At 47.9% G+C, this 12,871-nt stretch overlaps 1 protein-coding gene across 4 annotated transcripts in view; it reads right to left on the minus strand.

Annotated features, from left to right (window-relative positions):
• The window catches only part of LOC123768916 (Ankyrin repeat-rich membrane spanning), an 866,672-nt gene that overhangs the window by 823,238 nt on the left and 30,563 nt on the right, over nucleotides 1-12,871 (minus strand). The gene's annotated exons all lie outside the window — the stretch shown is intronic.

The raw sequence follows: 12,871 nt of genomic DNA on the forward strand, positions 1-12,871 counted from the left end.
GAACACTGAACATGTGAAGAACAAGCTAAGAATTGAAATCAACTATTTTTTCACATTATGCTAACACCTTGTCTATATGGTGAGAGATGTAATGAAGATGGACTAAGTCATACTTTCATTTAAAAATGACATTTTGGATTGCAAAAAGTCGATTTGCGATACGTTACGTTGTGTTACATTGTGTTACAGAGGGCTAAAAGGGGTGGCCATCAATTATTTATATGGTAAGAGATGTAATGGAGATGGTCTAACCCTCACTTTCCGTTTCAAAATGACATTTTGGACTGCAAAAAGTTGATTTGCGATATGTTACGTTGTGTTACATTGTGTTACAGAGGGCTAAAAGGGGTGGCCATCAATTATTTATATGGTAGGAGATGTAATGGAGATGGTCTAACCCTCACTTTCCGTTTCAAAATGACATTTTGGACTGCAAAAAGTTGATTTGCGTTACGTTACATTGTGTTACAGAGGGCTAAAAGGGGTAGACGCCAATATTTTATATGGTGAGAGATGTAATGAATAAGGACTAAGTCATACTTTCATTTAAAAACGATATTTGGTCTGTAGAAAGTTATGTTACATTGTGTTATAGAGGGTTAAAACTGGTATACCGTAATATTCATATGCTATGAGATGTAATGGAGATATAGTGTTTGGCTAAATGGAGTTCACATTTCAATAATGATATTCGGACAACAGTCAGAAAGTTGATCTCCACGTTACTTAATGATGATATAATGCGATACAATCGTGTGCTAATATTTTATTTGTGTTAGAATGTAAGGGCTATAGGAGTTTGTCTAGACTTGCATACATTTTCAAACGCTATTTATGTAGGCAGTAGAAAGACTGGTTTCCCATTACGCTACATTGACTGTGTTACAAGAACTGAAAAACAGACTTAACCCAGAGCTATTTCACTATCGACTCACCGGTCTTATTCTCGTCGATTGGTGTTTTACATTGGATGATGTAGGTCTTAAGAGAGACAGCCTTGATGGAGAAAGATACGTGAACAGCGGCAGCAGGAGAAGGGAACTGATGTTACTTTCCCCAACTACTAAATGATCTGGAGAGAGAGAGAGACTGAGAGACTGAGAGATAGAGACTGAGAGATTGAGAGACAGAGAGACCGAGAGACAGAGCGACAGAGAGACAGAGAGATAGAGAGATAGAGAGACAGAGAGATAGAGAGATAGAGAGATAGAGAGAGAGAGAGAGAGAGAGAGAGAGAGAGAGAGAGACTGAGAGACAGAGAGACAGAGAGAGAGAACAGCAAATTATGATTTGTTATAATAATAAGATTGAAGACCTGCTTATGACTGGATATTCTTAAAAAAATGCTATTTCAGCAAAGAATGGTGATACTAAAGCTTAGTTGAACATCCGGTCTGGGAAGGGGGCAGTGATGGTTCGGCCATGGAGGGGGTGGTAGGGGTAAGGGTAAGTGGGGGTGGACGGGGAGAGTGTAAGGTCGAGCCATTACATCCTCCATCTCAATACACCTCAAACCATCACGAAGGTGAGACTGCAGCGAGAGGGGCTGCCGGTTCATTCATTCAGGAGTCTTGCTATGGATGTAGGACGGAGAGGTGATGGAGATTGAGTAAACATGCATACATTTCAATGATATTTATTTGGCCAGCAGATGTTGTGATCACAGTTAACAAGAACAATTTGTAGGTAGAGATCGCGTCTCCGTGACGATGTGAAATGTTTCTCTCTTTTAGTAAATGCTAACCTACTGACTTTGACTGAGTTTACTAAGTGAAGTGTCGTGTGGTGGACTTTAGAGAGGGAGAGAGACAGAGACAGAGACAGAGTGAGAGATAGAGAGAGAGAGAGAGAGAGACAGAGAGAGAGAGAGAGAGAGAGACAGAGACAGAGAGAGGCACAGAGACAGAGAGAGAGAGAGAGAGAGAGAGAGAGAGAGAGAGACAGAGACCGAGATCGTTACTCTTAAAATGAAATTTGGGCAAAGAACGAACGAAGTTGGTATATTCTCCACGTTACATTAATGATATTGGGTAAAGAACGAAGTTAGCATATTGGTCGTGTTACCTTACAAGGATGTAAGGGTGAGAGTGAAGGCGGGCTTGAAAATTGACATGGTGATCATCCTCTGATGCGTTGTCAGTCTAAGTGAAATGGAGAAAGATATGTGAACAGCGGCAGCAGGAGAAAGGAAAATGATGTTACTTTCCCCAACTATTAAATGATCTGAAGAGAGAGAGAGAGAGAGAGAGAGAGAGAGAGAGAGAGAGAGAGAGAGAGACAGAGACAGAGACAGAGCGAGTGATAGAGAGAGAGAGACATGGGGACAGAGAGACTGAGACAGATAGAGAGAGAGAGAGAGAGAGAGAGACAGGGAGACAGAGACAGATAGAGAGAGAGTCGCAGACCCTGGCGAAACGCAATGGTAATGGGTGTCCCACCACTTCCGGTGACGTAGGAGAAATACCCAGACTAGTTGGAAAGATGACCAGTCAGGCTCCAACCTGCGACCAGTACGCTTACCCCGTCGCGACATTGAAAAACGCTTTAGGTAATGGTACACTCCCCTCCTGCAGGAGACTTTGCCCTCATCCTCACACACACACACACTTAGCTCTTCCTGTAGGGGACGTTAATGGTTTGTCTAACCACATAATGGCCCGCTGCAGTCTCACAACGAGAGTGACTTCCCTCTTTCTTGACCCGAACACAGAAAAAGCCAGGTGCAGCCCCGTGTCTTTTCCATGCATTTCTTACAAACATCACTTAAGACCTTCCTGTAGGGGAGTCAATGGGTTTGTCTAACCACATAATGGCCCAGAGCACTCTCTCCCGACGAAGGGGAAACTCCATCCAGCTCCCATCCCAAAACAACATAACAGGCCGTGCTGCCTTCTCCTCTCATCTACACACTAACTCACGATCAACTCTTTTACTCCTTCCTCCATCTTCCTTCTATTTTCTCACTCTATCACTTACTCTACCACTTACTCTCATCTTTCCTGACCACTTACCTTAACCCCGAGGACTGGAGCGACGCGCTCCAATTACCTCCGACACGCGCCATAACTTCCGGGAAATTCCCATAACCCGCGAGGACTAGAGGGACGCGCGCCACCTGTCAGCTGCCCAACATGACCTCCCCTCTTTCCTGTCCACATACCCAAACACGCCAAAACTTCCGGGAAATTCCCCCAAAAGCCTGTGTGACTACGACGACGCGCGCGCGGCACCTGTCAACTTCCGGGAAAATCCCCCAAAACCCTGTGTGACTACGACGACGCGCGCGGCACCTGTCGGGTGGCACTCAAGAGTGCCACCTGGGGCAGCTGGTGCGCGTCGCCGTAGTCACATATTTCACTACTCGACCAGGCCTCCACCCCCAGGAAGCAGCCCGTGACAGCTGACTAACTCCCAGGTACCTATTTACTGCTAGGTAACAGGGGCATCAGGATGAAAGAAACTCTACCCATTGTTTCTCGCCGGCGCCCGGGATCGAACCCAGGATCACGCGTCCAGTGTTCTGTCCGCTCAGCCACCTGGTGCTTAGCATCCCATTAAATGACTGAAATAATCTCTCGGGTTACTCTAAGCATGTTAGCGCCAGCGGGGAATAATTTGAGTCCAACACTTATAATTTAAGTGTTAATAAGTAAATAATTTAAGTGATTTTGCAGCACAAAATCATGGTCCCAAGCCTGGTCATGCGTGTACACCTACCGTTAAGCCTGTTAATGATACCAGCGCCCTCACATAAAAGCCATCTGCTCCATAACTCACCACTACAGACAATAGTTTGCTCACACCACACGCCGGCTAATTCTGAAGCAATTAACACAGCTGTAATTATGGTGGACCAAACTCTCACAAGTCAAGCCTGGCCTCGGGCCGGGCTTGGGGAGTAGAACAACTCCCAGAACCCCATCAACCAGGTATCAACTAACAGCCTGGTGGACCAAACTCTCACAAGTCAAGCCTGGCCTCGGGCCGGGCTTGAGGAGTAGAACAACTCCCAGAACCCCATCAACCAGGTATCAACCAACAGCCTGGTGGACCAAACTCTCACAAGTCAAGCCTGGCCTCGGGCCGGGCTTGGGGAGTAGAACAACTCCCAGAACCCCATCAACCAGGTATCAACCAACAGCCTGGTGGACCAAACTCTCACAAGTCAAGCCTGGCCTCGGGCCGGGCTTGGGGAGTAGAAGAACTCCCAGAACTCCATCAACCAGGTATCAACCAGGTACGTAAATTTATGATAATATTCTGTGCCAGCAATAATAATGGCATGATAGGCAATATAATTTCTTCCCAATAAATGCTAAACACGCGCATCAAGATGGTAGTATTCACCGCCCACCTCACTAGACTTTGCGTATGAGCCGAAGATTAAATAACATCATAAATTGAAGCCACTTAAATGTATATTATTATCATAGAGTGGAATACGATAATAAACGATATCAAAATGTATAATTAATGTAGTAATGCATGAACGTCATAATAAACACTTATATGTAATACCTCTCACAGGAAATATTGTAAGAAAACATGCTTATTTCCCTTCAATGTGACTATAAACACTATGATCATATCTCTCACAAGTTGTACTTAAGTAGCCCACAGGTACTGCTACACAAGTCAATAAACTATAACCGATACACAACTACTCTTGGAATTGGGAACTGTCAGGGGAATTGACAGGGTGGACAAAGACAAACTCTTCAGCACGGGTGGGACACGAACAAGGGCACGCAGGTGGAAACTTATTACCCAGATGAGCCACAGAGACGTTAGAAAGAATATTTTCAGTGTCAGAGTAGTTAATAAATGGAATGCATTAGGCAGTAATGTGGTGGAGACTGACTCCATACACAGTTTCAAGTGTAGATATGATAGAGCCCAGTAGGCTCAGGAATCTGTACACCAGTTGATTGACGGTTGAGAGGCGGGACCAAAGAGCCAAAGCTCAACCCCCGCAAGCACAATTAGGTGAGTACAATTAGATGAGTACTCTCCTATATCGCTTATGCAACCCGTCCTCCTAATAGAGCGTCGAATTTTGCGTGTACTTTACCAAATGCCAAAATTTGTCCTACTAGAAAATGGCACCGGCTCACGAAATTGACATACTGTCCTTACACACACACAGATCACACTAACGTGATGCATCAAATGAACAAATCCACAAGGGCCGTGACGAGGATTCGAACCTGCGTCCGGGAGCATCCCAGACACTGCCTTAATCGACTGAGCTACGACAGAGTTAAAAAGGGTTGAAACCGAAGTTCTACTGAACTTACTGGATCCCGTAGCCTCGGAGATAAGTTCAGTAGAACTTCGGTTTCAACCCTTTTAACCCTGTCGTAGCTCATTCGATTAAGGCAGTGTCTGGGATTCTCCCGGACGCAGGTTCGAATCCTCGTCACGGCCCTTGTGGATTTGTACATACTGTCCTGTTTTCTGTTGTGGGTCCTCTGGTAGGTTAGGATAAGGGCACTTTAGTACGATAGTTTCTTAACGTTGGGGCACCTTAGGAGGACGGGTTGTATGTATACACTCTTAACCAATTTCTCCAGATGTTTATACTTGACGAGCCGTCACTACCTATATACTGTTATCTTGAGGTTATCTTGAGATCATTTCGGGGCTTTTAGTGTCCCCGCGGCCCGGTCCTCGACCAGGCCTCCACCCCCCAGGAAGCAGCCCGTGACAGCTGACTAACACCCAGGTACCTATTTTACTGCTAGGTAACAGGGGCATAGGGTGAAAGAAACTCTGCCCATTGTTTCTCGCCTGCACCCGGGATCGAACCCAGGACCACAGGATCACAAGTCCAGCGTGCTGTCCGCTCGGCCGACCGGCTCATGTTGTTGCCATGCAGAGCCTACACTAGACACCTCTCGTACACAAGGCAATTTAAACACACACCTGCTCTCAACAAAGGAGCAACAAAACACAGTGCTGACTTTCACCTGTACAATCAATGCAACAATTCCACAAAGCTGCAGCGGTCCTGAGAACCATTCTACCTCAGCAATCAGGAAATTGTTGATGGTGCAACACAAAGCTTGGCTACGAACAAGAGACCACCCAGGGTTTCTCGCAACTTTCCACCCGGAAATTATCATATATAAATTATCATATATAAATTATCATATATAATTATCATATATAAATTATCATATATAATTATCATATATAAATTATCATATATAATTATCATATATAAATTATCATATATAATTATCATATATAAATTATCATATATAATTATCATATATAAATTATCATATATAATTATCATATAATTATCATATATAAATTATCATATATAATTATCATATATAAATTATCATATATAATTATCATATATAAATTATCATATATAATTATCATATATAAATTATCATATATAATTATCATATATAAATTATCATATATAATTATCATATATAAATTATCATATATAACAATTAAACGCGCAAAAACTACTTTTCCATGCTAACAAAAACTATGAACTAGTTCAATTAGAGTTTCACAGAGCAACACTCGAACAAGGACTGATAATTGTAATCAAAATTCTTTGCAACTATATTAATACAAAAACTATTAAAAACCCACCACCACCTTTAATTTAAAGGCCGGCCATCACTTGCAACTACTGGTTATCTTGAGGTTATCTTGAGATGGTTTCGGGGCTTTAGTGTCCCCGCGGCCCGGTCCTCAACCAGGCCTCCACCCTCAGGAAGCAGCCCGTGACAGCTGACTAACACCCACGTACCTATTTTACTGCTAGGTAAAAGGGCATAGGGTGAAAGAAACTCTGCCCATTGTTTCTCGCCGGCGCCTGGGATCGAACCCGGGACCACAGGATCACGCGTCCAGCGTGCTGTCCGCTCGGCCGATCAGCTCCACTGGCTCTCTCGCTGTAACTCTCCCACTCGCTGCCTTGTACAGGCTCAGCACAAATAACTACAGGTTAATACACAAATATCCATCTAAGAGTTACCTTTGATATTCTGGACAAAGATCAAGCTACACTAGACCTACATGAAGACACGGAGACACTGAAGGTATATGACCTCTCCACAATAAAAAAAAATAAAAAAAAATAAATAAATAAATAAATAAAAAAGGAAGTTAGGGAGAGAGACAGACAGACAGAGACAGACAGAGAGAGAGAGAGACAGACAGACAGAGAGAAACAGACAGAAAGACAGACCATATGATACGTAAGAGATAAGAGATAGGGTCACCACAATCAAACTCTCAACATATATAACAATAGAAGCAAAAGTGATGGGTGGAATAAATATATACTTGTCAGTTATAATAATTATGAGAAAGCACTTGAGTGTTACAGTATTAAGTGGAATGAACTAGGAGGGTACTGTCGAGTGTAGCTTAACACACAGTTTCAACTGTTTCTATGATATGACTCCAGTTATTGCACTGGGAGATCAAACAAGATACTCAGGCCTTGTACGCTCGACCTTGGAGCCCAACTTGACATGCATAGGTAGACGAGCCCACGCCTTCACACGCGCACACTAATGACCAAGTATCCTGGCTCAATATACAGATCTATCTTGAGGTTATCTTGAGATGATTTCGGGGCTTTTTAGTGTCCCCGCGGCCCGGTCCTCGACCAGGCCTCCACCCCCAGGAAGCAGCCCGTGACAGCTGACTAACACTCAGGTTACTGCTAGATAACAGGGGCATAGGGTGAAAAACTCTGCCCATTGTTTCTCGCCGGCGCCTGGGATCGAACCCAGGACCACAGGATCACAAGTCCAGCGTGCTGTCCACTCGGCCGACCGGCTCCCTTGATAGAGGAAACACGGAAAATGAACACTGTGTAGTGTTCTAAGTGAAAAATGTTTTGGTGTCACAGAAGTAATCGGAACCACCACAAAATACATTGTGGAGTGTGCAACTTGCCACTAGGATTAGAAACAGATTTGGCAGCACATCAAGTGAAGACAATAAGAGGTAGACGCAGCAAAAGCACCAGGAACTGAATCCTATAAAAGACCGCCGCAGTGCTCAGTAAACCATTTGTAATGATCAACAATGCAGGCGATGAGTCACAATAACGTGGCTGAAGTATGTTGACCAGACCACACACTAGAAGGTGAAGGGACGACGACGACGTTTCGATCCGTCCTGGACCATTCTCAAGTCGATTGAGAATGGTCCAGGACGGACCGAAACGTCGTCGTCCCTTCAACTTCTAGTGTGTGGTCTGGTCAACATAATGATCAACAACAACATATAAAGGGGAAAATACCACTGGAAGGAAGACAGCCAACGTAGCACTTATTTTCAAGAAAGGGGTCAGGCACAAGTACCTAAACCCCAGACCAGCACACTCGCAAACATTCCCTTAAAAATACTCAACTATTATCAGCACAAGATCTATAAAGAAGGTGAATCTTGTAGCCAAACACCAACACGTCATAAAAAAACAGATCCTCCTTTAAAAAAAATTGTTGTTACCTTGCCTGCAATAACTGCAATGATAACTGCAACTGCAATAACTCCAATGATAACTGCAATTATAACTGCAATAACTGCAATGATAACTACAATTGCAATAACTGCAACGATTGTGCTTTCTGGATTGTCAGGCGGAATTTGATAGTCCCAAACAAGATACCTGGTTGATGGGGTTCTGGGAGTTCTTCTACTCCCCAAGCCCGGCCCGAGGCCAGGCTTGACTTGTGAGAGTTTGGTCCACCAGGCTGTTGGTTGATACCTGCTTTATACCTGGTTGATGGGGTTCTGGGAGGTCTTCTACTCCCCAAGCCCGGCCCGAGGCCAGGCTTGACTTGTGAGAGTTTGGTCCACCAGGCTGTTGGTTGATACCTGGTTGATGGGGTTCTGGGAGTTGTTCTACTCCCCAAGCCCGGCCCGAGGCCAGGCTTGACTTGTGAGAGTTTGGTCCACCAGGCTGTTGATTGATACCTGGTTGATGGGGTTCTGGGAGTTGTTCTACTCCCCAAGCCCGGCCCGAGGCCAGGCTTGACTTGTGAGAGTTTGGTCCACCAGGCTGTTGGTTGATACCTGGTTGATGGGGTTCTGGGAGTTGTTCTACTCCCCAAGCCCGGCCCGAGGCCAGGCTTGACTTGTGAGAGTTTGGTCCACCAGGCTGTTGGTTGATACCTGGTTGATGGGGTTCTGGGAGTTGTTCTACTCCCCAAGCCCGGCCCGAGGCCAGGCTTGACTTGTGAGAGTTTGGTCCACCAGGCTGTTGGTTGATACCTGGTTGATGGGGTTCTGGGAGTTGTTCTACTCCCCAAGCCCGGCCCGAGGCCAGGCTTGACTTGTGAGAGTTTGGTCCACCAGGCTGTTGCTTGCAGCGGCCCGCAGGCCCACATACTCACCACAGCCCGGTTGGTCCGGAACTTCTCTTAGAAAACAGTCCAGTTTTATCTTGAAGATGTCCACGTATTGAGAGTATTGTATTGGAGTATTACGCCCGGGTAACTTGGATTAGGGAGCACCTCTCTAACACAACACACACGCGGCGAGAGACCTCATGATGGAGGAAGATCACACACAGCGGCGAGACACCTCATGATGGAGGAAGATCACACACACGCGGCGAGACACCTCATGATGGAGGAAGATCACACACACGCGGCGAGACACCTCATGATGGAGGAAGATCACACACACGCGGCGAGACACCTCATGATGGACGAAGATCACACACACGCGGCGAGACACCTCATGATGGAGGAAGATCACACACACGCGGCGAGACACCTCATGATGGAGGAAGATCACACACACGCGGCGAGACACCTCATGATGGAGGAAGATCACACACACGCGGCGAGACACCTCATGATGGAGGAAGATCACACACACGCGGCGAGACACCTCATGATGGAGGAAGATCACACACACGCGGCGAGACACCTCATGATGGAGGAAGATCACACACACGCGGCGAGACACCTCATGATGGAGGAAGATCACACACACGCGGCGAGACACCTCATGATGGAGGAAGATCACACACACGCGGCGAGACACCTCATGATGGAGGAAGATCACACACACGCGGCGAGACACCTCATGATGGAGGAAGATCACACACACGCGGCGAGACACCTCATGATGGAGGAAGATCACACACACGCGGCGAGACACCTCATGATGGAGGAAGATCACACACACGCGGCGAGACACCTCATGATGGAGGAAGATCACACACACGCGGCGAGACACCTCATGATGGAGGAAGATCACACACACGCGGCGAGACACCTCATGATGGAGGAAGATCACACACACGCGGCGAGACACCTCATGATGGAGGAAGATCACACACACGCGGCGAGACACCTCATGATGGAGGAAGATCACACACACGCGGCGAGACACCTCATGATGGAGGAAGATCACACACACGCGGCGAGACACCTCATGATGGAGGAAGATCACACACACGCGGCGAGACACCTCATGATGGAGGAAGATCACACACACGCGGCGAGACACCTCGTGATGGAGGAAGATCACACACACGCGGCGAGACACCTCATGATGGAGGAAGATCACACACACGCGGCGAGACACCTCATGATGGAGGAAGATCACACACACGCGGCGAGACACCTCATGATGGAGGAAGATCACACACACGCGGCGAGACACCTCATGATGGAGGAAGATCACACACACGCGGCGAGACACCTCGTGATGGAGGAAGATCACACACACGCGGCGAGACACCTCATGATGGAGGAAGATCACACACACGCGGCGAGACACCTCATGATGGAGGAAGATCACACACACGCGGCGAGACACCTCATGATGGAGGAAGATCACACACACGCGGCGAGACACCTCATGATGGAGGAAGATCACACACACGCGGCGAGACACCTCATGATGGAGGAAGATCACACACACGCGGCGAGACACCTCATGATGGAGGAAGATCACACACACGCGGCGAGACACCTCATGATGGAGGAAGATCACACACACGCGGCGAGACACCTCATGATGGAGGAAGATCACACACACGCGGCGAGACACCTCATGATGGAGGAAGATCACACACACGCGGCGAGACACCTCATGATGGAGGAAGATCACACACACGCGGCGAGACACCTCATGATGGAGGAAGATCACACACACGCGGCGAGACACCTCATGATGGAGGAAGATCACACACACGCGGCGAGACACCTCATGATGGAGGAAGATCACACACACGCGGCGAGACACCTCATGATGGAGGAAGATCACACACACGCGGCGAGACACCTCATGATGGAGGAAGATCACACACACGCGGCGAGACACCTCATGATGGAGGAAGATCACACACACGCGGCGAGACACCTCATGATGGAGGAAGATCACACACACGCGGCGAGACACCTCATGATGGAGGAAGATCACACACACGCGGCGAGACACCTCATGATGGAGGAAGATCACACACACGCGGCGAGACACCTCATGATGGAGGAAGATCACACACACGCGGCGAGACACCTCATGATGGAGGAAGATCACACACACGCGGCGAGACACCTCATGATGGAGGAAGATCACACACACGCGGCGAGACACCTCATGATGGAGGAAGATCACACACACGCGGCGAGACACCTCATGATGGAGGAAGATCACACACACGCGGCGAGACACCTCATGATGGAGGAAGATCACACACACGCGGCGAGACACCTCATGATGGAGGAAGATCACACACACGCGGCGAGACACCTCATGATGGAGGAAGATCACACACACGCGGCGAGACACCTCATGATGGAGGAAGATCACACACACGCGGCGAGACACCTCATGATGGAGGAAGATCACACACACGCGGCGAGACACCTCATGATGGAGGAAGATCACACACACGCGGCGAGACACCTCATGATGGAGGAAGATCACACACACGCGGCGAGACACCTCATGATGGAGGAAGATCACACACACGCGGCGAGACACCTCATGATGGAGGAAGATCACACACACGCGGCGAGACACCTCATGATGGAGGAAGATCACACACACGCGGCGAGACACCTCATGATGGAGGAAGATCACACACACGCGGCGAGACACCTCATGATGGAGGAAGATCACACACACGCGGCGAGACACCTCATGATGGAGGAAGATCACACACACGCGGCGAGACACCTCATGATGGAGGAAGATCACACACACGCGGCGAGACACCTCATGATGGAGGAAGATCACACACACGCGGCGAGACACCTCATGATGGAGGAAGATCACACACACGCGGCGAGACACCTCATGATGGAGGAAGATCACACACACGCGGCGAGACACCTCATGATGGAGGAAGATCACACACACGCGGCGAGACACCTCATGATGGAGGAAGATCACACACACGCGGCGAGACACCTCATGATGGAGGAAGATCACACACACGCGGCGAGACACCTCATGATGGAGGAAGATCACACACACGCGGCGAGACACCTCATGATGGAGGAAGATCACACACACGCGGCGAGACACCTCATGATGGAGGAAGATCACACACACGCGGCGAGACACCTCATGATGGAGGAAGATCACACACACGCGGCGAGACACCTCATGATGGAGGAAGATCACACACACGCGGCGAGACACCTCATGATGGAGGAAGATCACACACACGCGGCGAGACACCTCATGATGGAGGAAGATCACACACACGCGGCGAGACACCTCATGATGGAGGAAGATCACACACACGCGGCGAGACACCTCATGATGGAGGAAGATCACACACACGCGGCGAGACACCTCATGATGGAGGAAGATCACACACACGCGGCGAGACACCTCATGATGGAGGAAGATCACA

Source organism: Procambarus clarkii, chromosome 64 (genome assembly GCF_040958095.1).
Source record: "Procambarus clarkii isolate CNS0578487 chromosome 64, FALCON_Pclarkii_2.0, whole genome shotgun sequence".
In the NCBI taxonomy this organism is placed as follows: domain Eukaryota; kingdom Metazoa; phylum Arthropoda; class Malacostraca; order Decapoda; family Cambaridae; genus Procambarus; species Procambarus clarkii.